A 9,975-nucleotide genomic window follows, 5' to 3' on the forward strand; every position below is an offset into this window, starting at 1 on the left:
GGTGATCGTTTCAAACCGTAAAGGGACTTTTTCAAAAAGCAAACATAGTCCTCTTTTTCGAGACTATAAAACCCTCCGGTTGTTGCATGTAAATATCTTCCTCAAGTTCTCCATGCAAAATGCGCTTTTACATCTAACTGCTCAAGCTCCAAATCATGCATGGCCACAATACCAAGCAAAGCTCGAATCGAACTATGCTTAACAACCGGAGAGAACACATCAGAAGTCCACTCGGAATTTGATCTGTAACCCTTTGCAACAAGCCTTGCTTTATATCCGGTTCTTCAACTCCCGAGTCCCTTCTTTCTTTTAAACACCCATTTACAACGAATGCCTTTTTACCTTTAGGAAGTTTTACAAGATCCCATGTTCTTTTTTGTGGAGTGATTCCATCTCCTCTTGCATAGCAAACATCCACTTTTCGAGTCTTCACAGCTAATCGCCTCGAATAATTAAATGGCTCTTGATTCGCATCTATATCTTCAGCCACATTTAAAGCATAAGCAACTAGATCAACCTCGGCATACTTCTTTGGAGGTTTAATTTCTCTTCTTGTCCTGTTTTTGGCGATAGAGTATTGCGGTGAAGAAGCAACTCTATTCTCAATTTTGTATTGGCTTGAGGAGTTGATTCAGATTAATCGATGCTCCACCGCTTTTGGTTTTCTTTATTGGAAGAGTCTTTAAGAGATAAGTTAGGTAGCATAGCGGTTTCATCAAAAACAACATCTCTGCTAATCACAACTTTTCTATTTTCAGACACCATAACTTATAGCCTTTTACACCACTTTATAACCAAGAAAACGCATTTAATGGATCTCGGTTCCAATTTTCCATTATCAACATGAGCATACGCGGGACACCCAAAAATCTTTAAATCGAATAATTAGCGGGATTACGGCACCATACCTCTTGTGGAGTCTTTTCTCAATGGCAACGAATGGAGATCGGTTGATCAAAAACATGCGATGAGAGGTCGCTTCCCAAAATGACTTGTAAGTTGGCATTTGACAACATACATCGAACCTTCTCCATGATCGCTCGTTCATTCGCTTACAACGCCGCTTTTGTTGTGGAGTATGACGAATCGTCAAGTGTCTCATGATCCTTCGACTTGCACAATCTATTAAACTCATCGAATGTAACTCTAAGCCATTGTGCATGCGGAGGTATTTTATCTGCTTTTCCGTCTGTTTTTCAATCATAATTTTCCAAGACTTAAATGTGGAAAACACATTGCTTTTCCGCTTCGTGAAGAACGCCCAAACTTTTCTCGAAAAATCATCAATAAAGGTTAGCATATAATTAGCTCCACCTCTCAAGGCACTCTAGACGGCCCCACAGATCGTAATGGATATACTCCAACGCTTCCTTCGTGTTATGGATTCCTCTAGTGAATCGAACTCTCTTTTGCTTCCCAAAACACAAGGTGCTCACGAAATTCAGTTTGCAAATTCCTTGCCCATTAAGAAGTCCTCTTTGCTTAATTATGCCATGCCATTCTCACTCATATGCCCTAGGCGATATGCCAAAGTTTAGTAATATCATCATCCGAGAAGGAAGAGGAAGCGACAATTGCATCACCAATAATATAGAACCTCAGAAACATATAACTTGGCAATCTTTCTTTGCCCTTTCATCACAACAAGGGACCCTTTGAAATCTTTAAAACCCCACTTTCAAATGTGTATCTGCCCTTTTGAATCAAGAGTACTCAATGAAATTAAATTTCTTTTCAATTCGGAACATGCCGCACGTCACTAAGTGTTCGACAACTCCATCAAACATCTTAACTTTAATTGTTCCAACACCGCGATTTTACATGAAGCATTATTTCCCATCAAAACAACACCTTCAGATCTTCGTTTCATAAGTTGTAAACCAATCCCGATTGGGACTCATGTGGAAGGTGCAGCTGAATCAAGTATCCACTCCTTGCTTACTTTAGAATCATTGATGAAGCAACTAGAAGTTCACCATCGTTGTAGTCTTCTACAACATCGCCTTCACCGAATTTTTGGTCATTTTCCTTTTGATTCGCAGCCTCCCTTTTAATCTTATTTTGTAGCTTATAGCACTTCAGATTTAATGTGCCCTTTCTTCTTGCGAAGTTGCAAGTTTTACCTCTGCTTGAAGATTTCGATCTACCCTTAAATTTACCACGAGGATTCCGTTCGTGTTCTACCACGATCATCATCAACATTCCGGTCTTGTCTCCCACGAACAATGAGACCCTCTCCCGAGAGTTGGGTTTAACCACAAGATGCTTCATCTTATCATACGAGGTTAAAGAATCATAAACCTCATCAACTGTGAGAGACTCGCGGCTATATAAAATCGTGTCTCTAAAGGTTGAATAAGACGGGGGCAACGAACAAAGTAGAATCAACCCTAGATCTTCCTTATCATACTGAACCTCCATGGCCTCCAAGTTTGAGAGAATTTCTTTAAACACTGTTAAGTGTTCGTGTACAGATGCACCTTCCTCCAAACGATGAGCATAAAGACGTTGCTTCATATGCAACTTGCTTGTTAGAGTTTTCGACATACATATTTGTTCTAGCCTCTTCCATAATGCAATGGCGATTTTCTCTTTCATCACATCCTCGCAAAATTTCGTTGGACAAATGCGAGATGTAATTGTGTTAATGCCTTTCGATCCTTACGCTTCTTCTCTTCATCTGTTAATGTCGAAGGCATCTTATCTATCCTAGCGGGGCATCCTCTAGATCCATCTGCAAGAACGCTTGCATCTTAATTTGCCACAACGCAAATCGGTGTTGCGATCCAACAATGAATTTCATACTTCAAAGACGCCATTACCGTGATCGAGATGAATAACCCTAAGCTCGATACCAATTTTGAAAAATAAAATAGAATAAAATAAATAAAAATAAAGAACACATAAATTTTACGTGAAACCCTTTCGGAAAAAAAACCACAGGCAGAGGAGAAGAAAATTCACTATGTCGAAAAATTTTTACTCAAATACAAGAGGAATAGACTATGTCTATTTATAGGCTTGCAAAGCCATATTCTAGTAGGATTGAAACACCTTATCTAATCAATATAAAATAGATGGAGTTTAATAAGGTTTAAAACCTTATTCTAAAATAAAATAAAAGAAGTCTAGTTCTATATGGATTTTACTTTTATTTTATTTTCCATCGTATTTTATTTAAATAAGAATTTGGGTCACTTAATTCTAACAAATTAGAAGTCATGCCTTATATGTGCAGATTCCATTTTAGTCTAGTTTCATTAGAAACAAACGACACCAGATATTAAAGCCCCGCAGAGAGATATTCAAGTTGTAACGCAAAAGGTCAATGTAGTCGACCCACGTAACATGGGTGACTTTAACTAATAAACTGTACCAATTGGCCCAACAAAAATTCTAGAAATAAATCCATGGATGGATATATGAGTCTAAATTTAGGAAAATTTACGGAATCAGTTTCGAGTTTTGAAACTCGAGATATGATTTTTAAGACAGCGGTGATGCAGTTTTCCACATGTCTCGAAATGCCAAATTGGTCGGTACTTTAAGAGGATTTGTCTCGTTAACCCTCGTGTCCGACACCGGCGATGGTCTCGGGTTCGGGTGTTACATTTCTACTCCTCAATGTCAACGCTTTCCAATGCTCCTTCCTTGAATTTTCCATATCACTAGGTAAAGCACCTTGTGGTCGGTTCCTGAGTTCAGTTGCGAGCTGGCCCATTTGGTTTTCCAGGTTTTTCAATGTAGCTACTTAGCTTTGGATTAAGGCATCATTCTTGGTCATGTATGCCTTCAACAAATTTTCTAAGCCATTGGATGGTTCAACTTGGGTTGGTTTCTGAACTTGTTTGGGAAAACTAGGTGGCTAGAACGATCTAGGTTGGGCGTAAGTGTTACTGATTCCAACCCCTTGGTTACCCCAGGAATAGTTCAGGTGGTTTCACCAAAATAGGTTATAGTAATTAGATTGCAGTGCTTGCCTTCCTCGATTTTGATTTTGGCTACCTATGTAGTACATGGATTCTAGGTTTGATGGACATTCTTCAAACAAATGTCCTTCCCCACAATAGACACAAACTATATTTTCAAATTGATTTGGTGGCTGTGCTGCAAAACTATTAGACCCATTAGTAGTAAGACTTTTTAACATTGAGGATATTGATGATACCTGAGATGCGAGTGAAGTAAGTGTAACACCCCTTACCCATGTCCTACGCCGAGTCAGGGTACGAGGCGTTACCAGACTTAAATGCAAACAATCAAGCAATCCAAATTATAAAATTTTGTTCAAATTTAAAGTTTTTCAAATCCTATCTTAAAGTCTATTATTTGGGCCTACGAGGCCTTAAACGTGCTATACAAGTAATTAGGGACTAAACCGAGAACTTTGGAAAGTTCAGGAAAATTTATGATTTTTTTTCCTTGAAGTGGATCCACATCCCGTGTGGACACAGGGACGCGCCTATGTGTTTTCAACATGCCCATGTCCTCAGGCTGTGTAACTCTCTGACTATGATGTCATCATGCAAAATGAACCACACGGCCAAGCCACGCCCGTGTGCTAGGCTGTACCCTCCACACGGCTGAGACACATGGCCGTGTCTCTGCTCGTGTGACAACACTTAGGCTATTTTCCAAGCCTTTTTGTTACCTTTAATTTCCACAGTTAATTACATATATTAAGGACACATATCATGACATCATTTTAATGAGTTAGCCTCCATCATTAAGATATAATCCTAACATTAACATGTCATTATTCACGTATTTTGCATATTCGTGCAATATTAAGTCTAGATGCAAACATCCATGACCATTAATCTTACTATTGCACCACCTTTACTAATAGTCTAGAATTATTCACTTATTATCTGTGTCATTAGACCTTGAGCATTCAAGTTAAATCAACATCATCATCTTTTTTTTCTATATCATGCATTTTCTCATAGCAATGACCTGTTCGATTGGTCATGAAGCATTCATCATACACACATGTTATACACCAACATGCACTTTCAACAAGCATATCCACATCACAAACATTAGGACTTAACATGGATAAATAGGCTTACAAGCCATAATCATTATAAGCCACATCTCATGGCTATATACAACATCATTATAAGCCAATACATTTGGCTACTCATAACAACATCTATCATAAAACTAAGTCCCTATACATGCCACTAACTTGGAACCGCTAGCATATATATATTAATATTCCAAAGATGATGTCTTGATAGTGTGATGCTGCCTTCAACGATATCCAACCCCGAGCTGACCTGAAAACACTAAGGAAATGGAAAGGAGGGAGTAAGCTTTACGCCTAGTAAGCTCGCATGAAAAATAATAAGCAATGTGATAACGTGATATTTTTAATTTCTTTCTATTTATTCAAAGTCCATTCAAGCTATTTTCTTGAGTCATGGTCACTAAATTATTTGTATCTAGAGCTACAAGACTCTGAATTGAGAACTATTAATTTTCCCTGAAACTAGACTCACATATCTTCTTACCATAAAATTTTCAAATTTTTTGGTCCAACCAATAAGTACAGTTTATTCCTTAAAGTTACCCCTATTTTTCTATATGGCAGTTCTAACCTCTCTTCACAATGAATTAATTATCTCATAGTACGGGACTCAGATGATGCTTCTGTCTATTTCCCTCTAAAATAGACTTATTAAGAATTTTAAGCGTATAAATTATAATTCATAATAATTTTTATACAATTTTTAATGATTTTCTAAAGTTAAGATAGGGGAGTCTGAGATCACTCTGACCCTATTTCACAAAAATTTGAATATCTCATCATATGAGGTTCCTTTGCTTACATCATTTCATTTAACTGAAACTAGACTCGATAAGATTTAATTTAATATTTTACTCAGCCTCTAACTCAATTTGTAATATTTTTGGTGGATTTTCAAAGTCGGACTACTGCTATTGTACTAATCTGTCTTATGCAACATAATGATAACCATCACAAATTTTTCGTAGAAATTATTCTCATAAATATCACTCAGTCATTTGCACTCTTATCACAAGTCCATTTCATTTCACATGGCAAACACATGCTCATGGGTTTCGAGTACGTACCTGTTCTATCTCTTAGCACAACCACTCATCCAAACATGACAATCATATACAGAATACTAGTATCATCTAAACATAGATGAGTTTATCCTTTCAAGTATTTCCATTCCATTTCTCATATTAATTCCCGTTAAATTCCTTGGAATCTCGATGGATATCACATTTATCATCAAGTCATGCAAGTGATCATTTCAAGTATGTATTCCCGCGAACCTCACTCATTACGGCGGGATTACCAGTCCAGGCTAAACCCACCATATCATAACTCACAGTGTTGTCGGGATTACCAGTCCAGGCTGAATCCCTTACAATGACATACAGTCTCATAAGCTCGGATCTGAATCACCAGTTCAGACTAAATTCAGTCCTTAATCGGATTACCTATCTGGGCTAAATCCTTAATGCACCTATATTCTTCGAGAGGCTCGATCACTTAAGGAACACCCGTCTGGGCTAGATCCTTTCTATATTAAGATCAACGGATTACTCGTCCGGGCTAAATCTATTTCTGCAACACATGTAGGATCTCATGTCATGTAAACAATGACTTATCCATCAAATATCCTTTTTTATTCAACCGAGAATTTTATCTTTTCATCAAGTATATCAATATGCATATTCAACACATTTTCATGTTTATTTGGGCATTAGTCCATACAATAAAAATAACATATCACCTAGTTTTCATACAAACTTATTCATTTCATTTAAAAAGTCAATTTCCATCAAATGTCCATTAACGTCAAATTCAATACAACCATAGCAAGATATATTTCATGTATAACAATAATAACATGAATAATATGCTTATTAAATCATGCGAACTTACCTTGAATACGAAAATGACAAAATTACCATTTTAGTCCAAAATTTGTATTTTCCCGATTTAAGCCCAAATCTTGATTTCCTTGATCTATAATTTCATCTTGATTTCCTTGATCTATCATTTCAAATATAGCCTATTTAGGACTCACATTATTCAAATTGACCCAAAATCATATTTTGGCAAAATTACATTTTTGCCCCTAAACTTTGTCAAAATTACACTTTTGCTCTAGCCTCGTAAAGTGATTTTTATTCAATTTTTCCATTCTATAGGCCTAGCCGAACCATTTTCATAACTATATAAAACTACAATTCTCATCATAACACCCTTTTATACTATTTTTACAACTTTTACAAAATGGTCCTTTCGAACATTTTCGTCGAAAATCACTTAGTAAAAGTTGTTTATTTAACACCCAACACTCATTTTCTACCATTAAACATCAAAATACAAGCATGTCACTCATGGGTAAATTTTTAAACATAAACCCTAGCTTAAAATAATGGTAGAAATGGGTAGATCATGTTACCGGGACTTAAAAAATGTAAAGAACATTAAAAACGAGGCTCGGGATCCCTTACAAATGAGCTTGGAAGCTTAAACCAAACCCTAGCCATGGTGTCCATGCTAGTTTCGGCTGGATGTAGAAGATGATAGCCAATTTTGACTTATTTCCCTTTTTAATTCTTTTAATTATTAGATTACCAAAATGCCCCTAACTTAAAAATATTTTATTACACCCATTTCATGTATATTTTTGTCCAACAATTAACCAATGGTCTAATTACCATTAAGGACCTCCAATTTAAAAACTCATAACAATTGGACACTTCTAACATGTGGAACTCAACTTTTTTACTTTTTACAATTTAGTCCTTTTGACCAAATTGAGTGCCCAAACGTCAAAATTTTTTAACGAAATTTTCATGAAATCATTTCGTGAAATGATAGACCATAAAAATATAATAAAAATAAATTTCTTACGTCAGATTTGTGGTCCCGAAATTGCTATTCCGACTAGGCCCTAATTTGGGATGTTACAGTAAGAGCGTCTACTTCATGTATTCGGACAACTTGTCATCCTGGCACTGCTTGATTGGTTGGTCATTGGTAATTGTTTCTGGAAATCCTCTCAATGATTTAATAGGCCTCATTAAAAGACTTAGAAAGGAGAGCACCGTTAGCAGAAGCATCCACTACCATCTTCATGTGACCGTTGTGACCATTATAAAATGTCTCAAGTTGGATGCAATGTGGGATTCTGTGATGAGGGCACTTCTGTAATAATTCTTTGTACCTTTCCCATGCCTCATATAAGGACTCATCAACCATTTCTTGGAAAGCAGTGATCTCATTCCTTAACTTAGCATTCTTGCTAGGTAGGAAATACTTCATAAGGAATCTTTTTGCTAACTCTTGCCATGTGGAAATTGAGTTTGGTAGAAATAAGTTCAACCAGGCTCGAGCTCTATCCCTTAGTGAATATGGGAATAGCTTCAATCATAATGCATCTTCGGGTACTCCGGCTAACTTGAAATAATCGCTCACCTCCATAAACAATCTTAAGTGTAGGTGACGATCTTCGATAGGCATTCCACTGAATTGGCCCACTATTTGAAGCATCTGGAACATGACTGGCTTTAGCTTGAACTGTTGTGCCTCAATTTCGGGTCTCCTAATACCCAGATTAAGATCATTAAATAGTGGCACAGCATACTGTCTTAAAGCTCTATCCCTATCATCAGCAATAAGGATAGGATTTTGAGCAAGGTTTGCTCCATTTTCTTGATTTGGATTTTCAAAGTTCATCTCTTCAGTTCTTCTCTGATTTGCTTGTCTTCTTTGCTCTCGAAAATTTTGTTCTATCTTATGGTCTATGAGGAGTAGGTCAATAATCCGGTCAATACTAATAAACACATGAAATAATCATAGAAAAATTAATTAAGTTTAAAAATTAAACAGAAAAAATAAACCAAAATGTAAATTAACAAATTCACAAATAATGATTTTTTAAAACAGTCCCCGGCAACGGTGCCAAAAACTTGGAACGATAGAAGTGTGCAAGTGTACACAATCGCAACAAGTAATAAAGTGACAAGTAAATGTCGAGTTATCGTACCCACAGGGACTGTGAAAAGAATAATTTATGAATGTTATTTAAAACACTTTAGTGAAGAAAAATATTTTGTTTGAAGAGTGTGATTAAAAGCTAAGATTTTAAACTGAGTAAACTAAAGAAATAAATCTCAAATGCACGATTTCAAAAAATGATTTAATCAAGATATCATAATTGTGTTGATTTAATTACATTTCTTTAACTTAGAATTATTAAACTTATGCCTATGTTGTTACGAATAAATTCACGAAAATTTGGTAATTTGATAACTTATGAACATATTCACCTACACAAATCCATTCATCTCTTAACATATCCCTATGTTAATTCAAACGATTAAATAGATTTTAATAAGCAAACATGTTATGGCACATACATACTCATTAAATTGAACTAATCTCTTGCACATCCCTATGTCAATTCAAACGATTAATTAAATCTAATAAGCACATAAAAGACGATGTGAGGTAACAAGGTATCCTTACCTTGAAACAGTTTAATCACAATAATCTTGCAAGTTATGCAAGGCAAGTTTATCACCAGATTCATTACTAATTTAACCTTCAACTACCTTAGAAGAAGAAACAAGCACTGATTAAGTATTGTGTCCATTAATTACAATTTCAATCCATTTAAATAATTAATTTATTAGTTACCTCACAATTGTAATGCAAGAATAACTTAGGCATGATTTTACTTAATCAAGCATTTTACCGAGGCCTATAACAACATAAACTCAATTTTAATAATTTAAGTAAATGAAATGCAATCAAACCAACACGAATTAAATTCAAGCTAAGCTGATTAAATTAACCATTCCAACAACATAAATATTCATAGATATGTTCATCATAACAACAACAAAAATTAAAGAGATAGGGAACAAGAATCAAATCCGGTGTTTTTTTGTGGCCTGAATAGGTTGCTCTGTTCTTCC

At 35.8% G+C, this 9,975-nt stretch overlaps 1 non-coding gene across 1 annotated transcript; it reads left to right on the forward strand.

The window, feature by feature from the left end:
- Positions 1 to 8,180: 8,180 nt before the first annotated feature.
- On the forward strand, positions 8,181 to 8,287 carry LOC128279939 (small nucleolar RNA R71). Its single transcript, XR_008270123.1, has one exon. It is a non-coding gene; the product is annotated as a small nucleolar RNA R71 (small nucleolar RNA).
- The last annotated feature ends 1,688 nt before the right edge of the window (positions 8,288 to 9,975 follow it).

Source organism: Gossypium arboreum, chromosome 8 (genome assembly GCF_025698485.1).
Source record: "Gossypium arboreum isolate Shixiya-1 chromosome 8, ASM2569848v2, whole genome shotgun sequence".
Classification (NCBI taxonomy): domain Eukaryota; kingdom Viridiplantae; phylum Streptophyta; class Magnoliopsida; order Malvales; family Malvaceae; genus Gossypium; species Gossypium arboreum.